This window comes from Pseudophryne corroboree, unplaced genomic scaffold (assembly GCF_028390025.1).
Source record: "Pseudophryne corroboree isolate aPseCor3 unplaced genomic scaffold, aPseCor3.hap2 scaffold_935, whole genome shotgun sequence".
Classification (NCBI taxonomy): domain Eukaryota; kingdom Metazoa; phylum Chordata; class Amphibia; order Anura; family Myobatrachidae; genus Pseudophryne; species Pseudophryne corroboree.
In genome coordinates this window covers 191617-205000 of record NW_026970515.1, presented here as the reverse complement: position 1 = coordinate 205000, position 13384 = coordinate 191617, and the positions used below count along the sequence as shown (strand labels likewise).

Here is a 13384-nt window from a genome sequence, read left to right as displayed (position 1 = left end):
AGGCCGGACACACAGCAGGGGAGGGGGGGTGGCTGGACACACAGCAGGTGAGGGGGGGGGGGCTGGACACACAGCAGGTGAGGGGGGGGGCTGGACACAGCAGGTGAGGGGGGGGGGGCTGGACACACAGCAGGTGAGGGGGGGGGCTGGACACAGCAGGTGAGGGGGGGGGCTGGACACACAGCAGGTGAGGGGGGGCTGGACACACAGCAGGTGAGGGGGGCGGGGCTGGACACACAGCAGGTGAGGGGGAGGGGCTGGACACGCAGCAGGTGAGGGGGGGGGCTGGACACACATCAGGTGAGGGGGGGGGCTGGACACACAGCAGGTGGGGGGGGGGGGCTGGACACAGCAGGTGAGGGGGGGGCTGGACACAGCAGGTGAGGGGGGGCTGGACACACAGCAGGTGAGGGGGGCGGGGCTGGACACACAGCAGGTGAGGGGGGGCTGGACACGCAGCAGGTGAGGGGGGGGGCTGGACACGCAGCAGGTGAGGGGGGGGCTGGACACGCAGCAGGTGAGGGGGGGGCTGGACACGCAGCAGGTGAGGGGGGGGGCTGGACACGCAGCAGGTGAGGGGGGGGAAGCCGGACACACAGCAGGGTAGTGGAGGGTGGCCGGACACACAGCAGGGGAGGGGAGGGTGGCCGGACACACAGCAGGGGAGGGGAGGGTGGCCGGACACACAGCAGGGGAGGGGAGGGTGGCCGGACAAACAGCAGGGAGGGGGGGGTAGGCCGGACACACAGCAGGGGAGGAGGGGGGGGCTGGACACACAGCAGGTGAGGGGGGGGGCTGGACACACAGCAGGTGAGGGGGGGGTAGGCCGGACACACAGCAGGGAGGGGGGGGGGGGGTAGGCCGCCGGACACACAGCAGGGGAGGGGAGGGTGGCCGGACAAACAGCAGGGAGGGGGGGGTGGGCCGGACACACAGCAGGTGAGGGGGGGGGGGTGGCTGGACACACAGCAGGTGAGGGGGGGGGTCTGGACACACAGCAGGGAGGGGGGGGGGGTAGGCCGGACAAACAGCAGGGAGGGGGGGGGGTAGGCCGGACACACAGCAGGGAGGGGGGGGGGGCTGGACACACAGCAGGGGGGGGGTAGGCCAGACGCACAGCAGGTGAGGGAAGGGGTGGCTGGACACACAGCAGGGAGGGGGGGGAGGTAGGCCAGACGCACAGCAGGTGAGGAAAGGGGGGTGGCTGGACACACAGCAGGGAGGGGGGGGGGGTAGGCCGGACACACAGCAGGTGAGGGGGGGGGGCTGGACACACAGCAGGTGAGGGGGGGGCTGGACACACAGCAGGTGAGGGGGGGGTAGGCCGGACACACAGCAGGTGAGGGGGGGGTGGCTGGACACACAGCAGGGAGGGAAGGGGGTAGGGGGGTGGCCTTATTATAATAACCGTATGGGGGAGGAGTCTGCTGCGGTGGGTGAATGAGATGTGGGGGCAGGCTGCTAAGGGTGCAGGGGAGGAGGGGAAGGGAGCCGGATGGATCTGAATGTGAGCCGCACGTAAGGTACCATACTGATCCTCCCCACCTCAGCCCGCTGGTGCTGCTGCCTGACTTCTTCCGTGCAGCACAGCTGTCTTCTCCGGCTGCCGCTGCCGCTCCCGCACCCGCTTCAGGTGTGAGGGTACCACACCGCTCAGTAGGCAAGCGCTGTCAGTCAGGAGTCAGCGCTGCACCGGATGTCTCTTCTGGATGTCCTCTGACTTTCTCCTGCGGCGCAACTCCAGCTATTCCTCCCACTGCGGCTCCCACTTCGGGTAAGGGGACCATATTGCTCAGTAGTGAGCACTTTCGGTAAGCCTGCGGCTGCTATGCCGCTACCCCTCTCCTCCACAGTCCTAATGGGTCGCTGCAGTCTGTAAGGGACCGCAGGTGCACACACCCAGGAACCGCTGGCTCTCCTCCTGCCGCCAGCAGCTACTTTTATAACCTCAGCCTGCACGAGACCCCTTCCCTCACTCACTCTCGCTCTCCTGGCGGCCACTGCGCAGCCGCAACAAATTGAAAAGCCCTATCTCTATAATGGGGCATATTTCTCTTAATTAAAAAAACCCTATAACTTTCTGAAAAACCACAACCCCAAAAGGCACTACACTGGGGCATACTCTATCTAGTAAAACAAACTCCAAGTCTTAATTCGTCCTCTATCCGGAGTTATGCCTTCCCAAAAAATATCTAATTCACTCTATAGGAAAACGGTGTCAAAAAGCCACAAAGGAAGTCACAGAAAAAAACTGACAGTTGGAACTTTAGGTTACTCCCAATTCCTCATTTTTTATTATTTTGCCCTGAAATTTGGCATGCAGCACCGGGTGACGATTCTACACGCCCAGGCCAAATTTCAGCTCAGTACGTCCAATCAGTTTTGAGGTGTAGCCCCTCAAACACCATGCCCCCATCTCAGAAGTTCCCTATGGGAGAATTCCGTTTGTTCGATTCAGCCTTAATATAAGGGCACGACCGTGCCCTTATAATATGTATCTATCTATCTATCTATCTATCTATCGTATGTGTGTGTATATATACATCTATACATACATGCGCTAACACCTGGACATACACTGATGTACCCACACCTAATATCCATACATACACGCCCTGACACCTGGACATACACCAACATTCCCACACCTGCATCTATACATACACATGCTGACACCTGGACATACACCAACATACAAGCACCTGCATCTATATATACACGCGCTGACAAATGGACATACACCGACGTACCCACACTTGCATCTATACATACATGCACTGACATCTGGACATACAAGCACCTGCATCTATACATACACGCGCTGACACCTGAACCTACACTGACCTTCCCACACCTGCATCTATACATACACATTCTGACACCTGGACATACACAGACGTACCCACACCTGCATCTATACATACACGCGTTGACACCTGGACGTACACTGACGTACACACACCTACATCTATATATGCATGGATGCAAATGTGGGTACGTCTGTATACGTCCAGGTGTTAGCATGTGTATGTATAGATGTTGGTACATCAGTGTATGTCCAGGTGTCAGCACATGTATGTATAGATTCACATGTGGGTAAGCCGGTGTACGTCCACGTGTCAGCATGTGTAGGTATAGATGCAGGTGTGGGTACGTTGGTGTACGTTTAGGGGTCAGCGTGTTAATGTATAGATGTTGGTGTGTGTATGTCAGTGTACGTACAGATATAGGTGTGTGTGTGTGTGTGTGTGTGTGTGTGTGTGTGTGTGTGTGTATGTATGTATATGTATAGAGGAAGGTGTGATACATACATACATACATACATGATAGATAGATACATACATATATCACACACACGATAGATAGGATAGATAGATAGAACACATACATACAAGATAGATACATACATACATTATAGATACATATATATACACACACACACATACGATAGATAGATAGATAGATAGATAGATAGATAGATAGATAGATAGATAGATAGATAGATAGATAGATAGATACATATATATATATATCACAAACATATATGATTCATACATATATCACACACACATACATGATACATACATGAGAAAGACCTGGGATGGTGATGAGGCCAGGGCCCCCTGCTGATGTTGCGTTGAGGAAGGCAGTGTTCCAGGGCGGATGCCAGTCGGGGAGAGCGCCGCGCAGCCCTGGAAAAATACTGCTGAGGAGCTACATCTGGAAGAGCCCCTGGGAGGGAGAGTGCCACATGCCCCATCCTGCGCGGCAGACTCTGCAGGCCTGCACATGGGAAGGGAGGTCTCTGGCCACACGTACTCACCCTTCTGCTGAAGCCCCGCTGCTGTCCCCATCAGCGCTCTCCAGGATGAACCTCAACCTGTGAGAACTATCTTCATGATCAAGAGATCTCATATGCAAGATAAGTATGTGTTGGGATAGGGCTGGGGAGGGTGGCTGCTCGGGCACACCCCCGTCAAGTTAAGGAGATTAAACTGAGGAAGCACAAGGGAACTCTCGTCTGGGGACAACAACTGCAGGGAGACCACATCTTTTCAGATGAACATGGGAGGGCGGAAGGCTGCCTAATACTGAAGCACCCTCAGACATTAAACCATATGCAACAACTATTGCAAGCATTCCTGGGGGAAGGTCTGCAGCAGACGGATTTGCATACGGTGATGTCATCCAAGCAGTGGGCCAAAGTTGGCTGGAACCCTCATCTGTATATGAAAAGAGAAAAGGGGCATGCAGGGCATGGCGGCCTTTTGCGGCGCTTGGATAACCCCAAGTTTGCATTAAACACCCCCACCCTCCTTCGGTGTGGGGCTCATGTTGGCCATGCCCAAGCCCCTGAAGCATTCAAGCTGATTTCTTGCAGCAGCTGGGCACTGTAACAGCTTCAGAGCTGCTCTACAAGACAAGTAAAAGGGTGTGGGCCCTGCAGCACCACCTGTAGTTTGCATACACACATATATAGGACAGCATCTCTTATATGCCCCAGGGTCAATAAAATAGTATCCTTGTCTAGGCTATCCATCCCCTCAGATAAGGTATTTGTCCATGCCGCTACAGCACTACACACCCAGGCCGACGCAATTGCCGGTCTGAGTAAGGTACCTGAATGTGTATAAATGGACTTCAGGGTAATCTCCTGTTTGCGGTCAGCACACTCTTTGAGGGTAGCCGTATCCTGGGACGGGAGGGCTACCTTCTTGGATAAGCGTGTTAATGCTTTGTCCACCCTAGGGGAGGATTCCCATCGTAACCTATCCGTTGATGGGAAAGGATACGCCATAAGAATCCTTTTGGAAATCTGCAGTCTTTTATCTGGAGATTCCCAAGCTTTTTCACATAACTCGTTCAGCTCGTGTGAGGGGGGAAAGGTTACCTCAGGCTTCTTTCCCTTGTACATATGTACCCTCTTGTCAGCGTCAGGGGGTTCCTCTGTGATGTGCAAAACATCTTTTATTGCCATAATCATAAATCGAATGGATTTTGCCAATTTTGGCTGTAACTTTGCATCATCGTAATCGACACTGGAGTCAGAATCCGTGTCGGTATCTGTGTCAACAATCTGGGATAGTGGGCGCTTATGAGACCCTGACAGTCCCTGCAACATAGGATCAGGCATGGGTTGAAACCCTGACTGTCCCAAAGCTTCTGCCTTGTCTAATCTTTTGTGCAATGAGTTTACACTAGCATTTAAAACATTCCACATATCCATCCAATCAGCTGTCGGCGGAGACACCACATTCATTTGCTCCCGCTCCTCTCTAATATAGCCTTCTTCCTCAGACATGTTGACACACGTGTACCGACACACTTCACACACAGGGAATGCTTTTTCTGAAGACAATTTCCCCACAAGGCCCTTTGGAGAGACAGAGAGTGAGTATGCCAGCACACCCCCCAGCGCTATATAACCCAGGAATAAAACAGTAACTTAATGTTTGCCCAGTAGTGCTGCTGTATGTAATTTGCGAATTATGTGCCCCCCCCCCCTCTTTTCAACCCTCTTGTCTAACGTGGTATAAGCAGGGTAGAGTCCGGGGAGCTTCCTCTCAGCGGTGCTGTGGAGAAAAAATGGCTCTGGTGAGTGCTGAGGGAGAAGCCCCGCCCCCTCGGAGGCGGGCTTCTGTCCCGCTTAAACTGTAAAATTGGTGGAGGCTTATACATATATAAAGTGCCCAGCTGTATATATGTTATATTTTATAACAAGGTCAATTACGTCCCTGGGTGGGATTGAACCACCAACCTTTTGGTTAATAGCCGTACACACTAACTGATTGCGCCACAGAGACACTTTGCTAAAAGTACATACTGACAAATGCTAATAAGCATTCATCTAAAACGTTTCCTAGAAAAACTTAAAAAAGTCAATAATCTGGAGAGTTTTTGTAAGATGTTTCTTCTATCAACCAACGAAGAAACACATTGGTACTTTCCCATGATGAGTGAGTGCTTCAGGATCTCTTGCACTTACATGTGCAGCAGAGTACTGCAATGGAAGCATGCTGGGCCCATAACCCAGAGGTAGGCAGATTGAAACTATTCTCTGCTATATGCATTTTTTTGTTTGTTAATTAAAGTAATCCAAAACTGGGATTGATATTTTGTCTCTTTTATTTTTACTTAAAGTACAATAACTTTTACCATTTTAATTTGTTTTAATAGTATATTGACAGTATTGTTTTCTTTCAAAAATCCACTTAATTTTCTTTACCCTATTATTAAAATGGTAATTGACAAAAACAAACTACATTGTCACCAGAAGAGCAATACAAAATGTACAAGTGATATATTAAAATCATCTTTCCAGCTTGAATTTCAATGATGCATTGGGGCAACGATTTTGTGAGAAACATCTTCACCCTTAAATAAAGATTTTCTTAATTCCTTACCTGTGTGCTAATTAGATATCACCTTGTTTTCACATTAAACAGACTTCCACATGAGAAAGCAGCAAGGATGCAGTGGCGTTAATGTTTCCTGGTGTCAACCTGTATTATTTCAGTAGACATTGAAATGAGGATGCATCTTGCTGCCTTTCCAATTAAGCAAGTTTAATTTAGTAATAGGTGAAAAACCATCCTTACAAAGGTGTTAATCAGAGACTTGGCTTTGTGGACACTTTTCAGAGAACAAATTTGTTAGCATAAAAATAAAGCCAGAAAATAAAGAGCTGTTTAATCACTCAATTGGATTTTTCTGCCAGCATATTTTTTTTCTCTGCAACCCACTGCTAAATTGTGCTTCCTAGCTGTTTTTATAAAATCACTAAATCAAATCTAACTCTGATTACATCAGAGAAGGCCAAGTACCCTACACCATAACAGGGGGTTTGAAATTTTGACTTGTCTACTTAAAGATCACCAAAATCTGATAACAAGGTCAATTAGGTCCCTGGGTGGGATTGAACCACCAACCTTTTGGTTAATAGCCGTACATACTAACTGATTGCGCCACAGAGACACTTTGCAAAAGTTCATACTGACAAAGGCTAATAAGCATTCATCTAAAACGTTTCCTAGAAAAACTTTAAAAAGTCAATAATCTGGAGAGTTTTTGTAAGATGTTTCTTCCATCAACCAACGAAGAAACACATTGGTACTTTCCCATGATGAGTGAGTGCTTCAGGATCTCTTGCACTTACATGTGCAGCAGAGTACTGCAATGGAAGCATGCTGGGCCCATAACCCAGAGGTAGGCAGATTGAAACTATCCTCTGCTATATGCATTTTTTTTTTGTTAATTAAAGTAATCCAAAACTGGGATTGATATTTTGGCTCTTTTATTTTTACTTAAAGTACAATAACTTTTACCATTTTAATTTGTTTTAATAGTATATTGACAGTATTGTTTTCTTTCAAAAATCCACTTCATTTTCTTTACCCTATTATTAAAATGGTAATTGACAAAAACAAACTACATTGTCACCAGAAGAGCAATACAAAATGTACAAGTGATATATTAAAATCATCTTTCCAGCTTGAATTTCAATGATGCATTGGGGCAACGATTTTGTGAGAAACATCTTCACCCTTAAATAAAGATTTTCTTAATTCCTTACCTGTGTGCTAATTAGATATCACCTTGTTTTCACATTAAACAGACTTCCACATGAGAAAGCAGCAAGGATGCAGTGGCGTTAATGTTTCCTGGTGTCAACCTGTATTATTTCAGTAGACATTGAAATGAGGATGCATCTTGCTGCCTTTCCAATGAAGCAAGTTTAATTTAGTAATAGGTGAAAAACCATCCTTACAAAGGTGTTATTCAGAGACTTGGCTTTGTGGACACTTTTCAGAGAACAAATTTGTTAGCATAAAAATAAAGCCAGAAAATAAAGAGCTGTTTAATCACGCAATTTGATTTTTTTGCCAGCATATTTCTTTTTCTCTGCAACCCACTGCTAAATTGTGCTTCCTAGCTGTTTTTTATAAAATCACTGAATCAAATCTAACTCTGATTACATCAGAGAAGGCCAGGTACCCTACACCATAACAGGGGGTTTGAAATTTTGACTTGTCTACTTAAAGATCACCAAAATCTGATCACAAGGTCAATTAGGTCCCTGGGTGGGATTGAACCACCAACCTTTTGGTTAATAGCCGTACATACTAACTGATTGCGCCACAGAGACACTTTGCAAAAGTCCATACTGACAAAGGCTAATAAGCATTCATCTAAAACGTTTCCTAGAAACACTTTAAAAAGTCAATAATCTGGAGAGTTTTTGTAAGATGTTTCTTCCATCAACCAACGAAGAAACACATTGGTACTTTCCCATGATGAGTGAGTGCTTCAGGATCTCTTGCACTTACATGTGCAGCAGAGTACTGCAATGGAAGCATGCTTGGCCCATAACCCAGAGGTAGGCAGATTGAAACTATCCTCTGCTATATGCATTTTTTTTGTTAATTAAAGTAATCCAAAACTGGGATTGATATTTTGTCTCTTTTATTTTTACTAAAAGTACAATAACTTTTACCATTTTAATTTGTTTTAATAGTATATTGACAGTATTGTTTTCTTTCAAAAATCCACTTCATTTTCTTTACCCTATTATTAAAATGGTAATTGACAAAAACAAACTACATTGTCACCAGAAGAGCAATACAAAATGTACAAGTGATATATTAAAATCATCTTTCCAGCTTGAATTTCAATGATGCATTGGGTCAATAATTTTGTGAGAAACATCTTCACCCTTAAATAAAGATTTTCTTAATTCCTTACCTGTGTGCTAATTAGATATCACCTTGTTTTCACATTAAACAGACTTCCACATGAGAAAGCAGCAAGGATGCAGTGGCGTTAATGTTTCCTGGTGTCAACCTGTATTATTTCAGTAGACATTGAAATGAGGATACATCTTGCTGCCTTTCCAATGAAGCAAGTTTAATTTAGTAATAGGTGAAAAACCATCCCTACAAAGGTGTTAATCAGAGACTTGGCTTTGTGGACACTTTTCAGAGAACAAATTTGTTAGCATAAAAATAAAGCCAGAAAATGAAGAGCTGTTTAATCACGCAATTTGATTTTTTTGCCAGCATATTTCTTTTTCTCTGCAACCCACTGCTAAATTGTGCTTCCTAGATGTTTTTATAAAATCACTGAATCAAATCTAACTCTGATTACATCAGAGAAGGCCAGGTACCCTACACCATAACAGGGGGTATGAAATTTGACTTGTCTACTTAAAGATCACCAAAATCTGATAACAAGGTCAATTACGTCCCTGGGTGGGATTGAACCACCAACCTTTTGGTTAATAGCCGTACACACTAACTGATTGCGCCACAGAGACACTTTGCTAAAAGTACATACTGACAAATGCTAATAAGCATTCATCTAAAACGTTTCCTAGAAAAACTTAAAAAAGTCAATAATCTGGAGAGTTTTTGTAAGATGTTTCTTCTATCAACCAACGAAGAAACACATTGGTACTTTCCCATGATGAGTGAGTGCTTCAGGATCTCTTGCACTTACATGTGCAGCAGAGTACTGCAATGGAAGCATGCTGGGCCCATAACCCAGAGGTAGGCAGATTGAAACTATTCTCTGCTATATGCATTTTTTTGTTTGTTAATTAAAGTAATCCAAAACTGGGATTGATATTTTGTCTCTTTTATTTTTACTTAAAGTACAATAACTTTTACCATTTTAATTTGTTTTAATAGTATATTGACAGTATTGTTTTCTTTCAAAAATCCACTTCATTTTCTTTACCCTATTATTAAAATGGTAATTGACAAAAACAAACTACATTGTCACCAGAAGAGCAATACAAAATGTACAAGTGATATATTAAAATCATCTTTCCAGCTTGAATTTCAATGTTGCATTGGGTCAACAATTTTGTGAGAAACATCTTCACCCTTAAATAAAGATTTTCTTAATTCCTTACCTGTGTGCTAATTAGATATCACCTTGTTTTCACATTAAACAGACTTCCACATGAGAAAGCAGCAAGGATGCAGTGGCGTTAATGTTTCCTGGTGTCAACTTGTATTATTTCAGTAGACATTGAAATGAGGATGCATCTTGCTGCCTTTCCAATGAAGCAAGTTTAATTTAGTAATAGGTGAAAAACCATCCTTACAAAGGTGTTAATCAGAGACTTGGCTTTGTGGACACTTTTCAGAGAACAAATTTGTTAGCATAAAAATAAAGCCAGAAAATGAAGAGCTGTTTAATCACTCGATTGGATTTTTCTGCCAGCATATTTTTTTTCTCTGCAACCCACTGCTAAATTGTGCTTCCTAGCTGTTTTTTATAAAATCACTGAATCAAATCTAACTCTGATTACATCAGAGAAGGCCATGTACCCTACACCATAAGAGGAGGTTTGAAATTTTGACTTGTCTACTTAAATATCACCAAAATCTGATCACAAGGTTAATTACGTCCCTGGGTGGGATTGAACCACCAACCTTTTGGTTAATAACCAAACACACTAACCGATTGCGCCACAGAGACACTTTGCAAAAGTCCATACTGACAAAGGCTAATAAGCATTCATCTAAAACGTTTCCTAGAAAAACTTTAAAAAGTCAATAATCTGGAGAGTTTTTGTAAGATGTTTCTTCCATCAACCAACGAAGAAACACATTGGTACTTTCCCATGATGAGTGAGTGCTTCAGGATCTCTTGCACTTACATGTGCAGCAGAGTACTGCAATGGAAGCATGCTGGGCCCATAACCCAGAGGTAGGCAGATTGAAACTATCCTCTGCTATATGCATTTTTTTTTGTTAATTAAAGTAATCCAAAACTGGGATTGATATTTTGTCTCTTTTATTTTTACTTAAAGTACAATAACTTTTACCATTTTAATTTGTTTTAATAGTATATTGACAGTATTGTTTTCTTTCAAAAATCCACTTCATTTTCTTTACCCTATTATTAATATGGTAATTGACAAAAACAAACTACATTGTCACCAGAAGAGCAATACAAAATGTACAAGTGATATATTAAAATCATCTTTCCAGCTTGAATTTCAATGATGCATTGGGGCAACGATTTTGTGAGAAACATCTTCACCCTTAAATAAAGATTTTCTTAATTCCTTACCTGTGTGCTAATTAGATATCACCTTGTTTTCATATTAAACAGACTTCCACATGAGAAAGCAGCAAGGATGCAGTGGCGTTAATGTTTCCTGGTGTCAACTTGTATTATTTCAGTAGACATTGAAATGAGGATGCATCTTGCTGCCTTTCCAATGAAGCAAGTTTAATTTAGTAATAGGTGAAAAACCATCCTTACAAAGGTGTTAATCAGAGACTTGGCTTTGTGGACACTTTTCAGAGAACAAATTTGTTAGCATAAAAATAAAGCCAGAAAATAAAGAGCTGTTTAATCACTCAATTGGATTTTTCTGCCAGCATATTTTTTTTCTCTGCAACCCACTGCTAAATTGTGCTTCCTAGCTGTTTTTATAAAATCACTGAATCAAATCTAACTCTGATTACATCAGAGAAGGCCAGGTACCCTACACCATAACAGGGGGTTTGAAATTTTGACTTGTCTACTTAAAGATCACCAAAATCTGATCACAAGGTTAATTACGTCCCTGGGTGGGATTGAACCACCAACCTTTTGGTTAATAGCCAAACACACTAACCGATTGCGCCACAGAGACACTTTGCAAAAGTCCATACTGACAAAGGCTAATAAGCATTCATCTAAAACGTTTCCTAGAAAAAGTTTAAAAAGTCAATAATCTGGAGAGTTTTTGTAAGATGTTTCTTCCATCAACCAACGAAGAAACACATTGGTACTTTCCCATGATGAGTGAGTGCTTCAGGATCTCTTGCACTTACATGTGCAGCAGAGTACTGCAATGGAAGCATGCTGGGCCCATAACCCAGAGGTAGGCAGATTGAAACTATCCTCTGCTATATGCATTTTTTTTGTTAATTAAAGTAATCCAAAACTGGGATTGATATTTTGTCTCTTTTATTTTTACTTAAAGTACAATAACTTTTACCATTTTAATTTGTTTTAATAGTATATTGACAGTATTGTTTTCTTTCAAAAATCCACTTCATTTTCTTTACCCTATTATTAAAATGGTAATTGACAAAAACAAACTACATTGTCACCAGAAGAGCAATACAAAATGTACAAGTGATATATTAAAATCATCTTTCCAGCTTGAATTTCAATGTTGCATTGGGTCAACAATTTTGTGAGAAACATCTTCACCCTTAAATAAAGATTTTCTTAATTCCTTACCTGTGTGCTAATTAGATATCACCTTGTTTTCACATTAAACAGACTTCCACATGAGAAAGCAGCAAGGATGCAGTGGCGTTAATGTTTCCTGGTGTCAACCTGTATTATTTCAGTAGACATTGAAATGAGGATACATCTTGCTGCCTTTCCAATGAAGCAAGTTTAATTTAGTAATAGGTGAAAAACCATCCCTACAAAGGTGTTAATCAGAGACTTGGCTTTGTGGACACTTTTCAGAGAACAAATTTGTTAGCATAAAAATAAAGCCAGAAAATGAAGAGCTGTTTAATCACGCAATTTGATTTTTTTGCCAGCATATTTCTTTTTCTCTGCAACCCACTGCTAAATTGTGCTTCCTAGATGTTTTTATAAAATCACTGAATCAAATCTAACTCTGATTACATCAGAGAAGGCCAGGTACCCTACACCATAACAGGGGGTATGAAATTTGACTTGTCTACTTAAAGATCACCAAAATCTGATAACAAGGTCAATTACGTCCCTGGGTGGGATTGAACCACCAACCTTTTGGTTAATAGCCGTACACACTAACTGATTGCGCCACAGAGACACTTTGCAAAAGTACATACTGACAAAGGCTAATAAGCATTCATCTAAAACGTTTCCTAGAAAAACTTAAAAAAGTCAATAATCTGGAGAGTTTTTGTAAGATGTTTCTTCTATCAACCAACGAAGAAACACATTGGTACTTTCCCATGATGAGTGAGTGCTTCAGGATCTCTTGCACTTACATGTGCAGCAGAGTACAGCAATGGAAGCATGCTGGGCCCATAACCCAGAGGTAGGCAGATTGAAACTATCCTCTCCTATATGCATTTTTTTGTTTGTTAATTAAAGTAATCCAAAACTGGGATTGATATTTTGGCTCTTTTATTTTTACTTAAAGTACAATAACTTTTACCATTTTAATTTGTTTTAATAGTATATTGACAGTATTGTTTTCTTTCAAAAATCCACTTAATTTTCTTTACCCTATTATTAAAATGGTAATTGACAAAAACAAACTACATTGTCACCAGAAGAGCAATACAAAATGTACAAGTGATATATTAAAATCATCTTTCCAGCTTGAATTTCAATGATGCATTGGGTCAACAATTTTGTGAGAAACATC

At 42.9% G+C, this 13384-nt stretch overlaps 2 non-coding genes across 2 annotated transcripts; both read right to left on the bottom strand.

The window, feature by feature from the left end:
- Positions 1 to 10411: 10411 nt before the first annotated feature.
- On the bottom strand, positions 10412 to 10485 carry TRNAN-AUU (transfer RNA asparagine (anticodon AUU)). The gene has a single exon. It is a non-coding gene; the product is annotated as a tRNA-Asn (tRNA).
- A 1094-nt stretch (positions 10486 to 11579) lies between these two features.
- On the bottom strand, positions 11580 to 11653 carry TRNAN-AUU (transfer RNA asparagine (anticodon AUU)). The gene has a single exon. It is a non-coding gene; the product is annotated as a tRNA-Asn (tRNA).
- Between the last annotated feature and the right edge of the window lie 1731 nt (positions 11654 to 13384).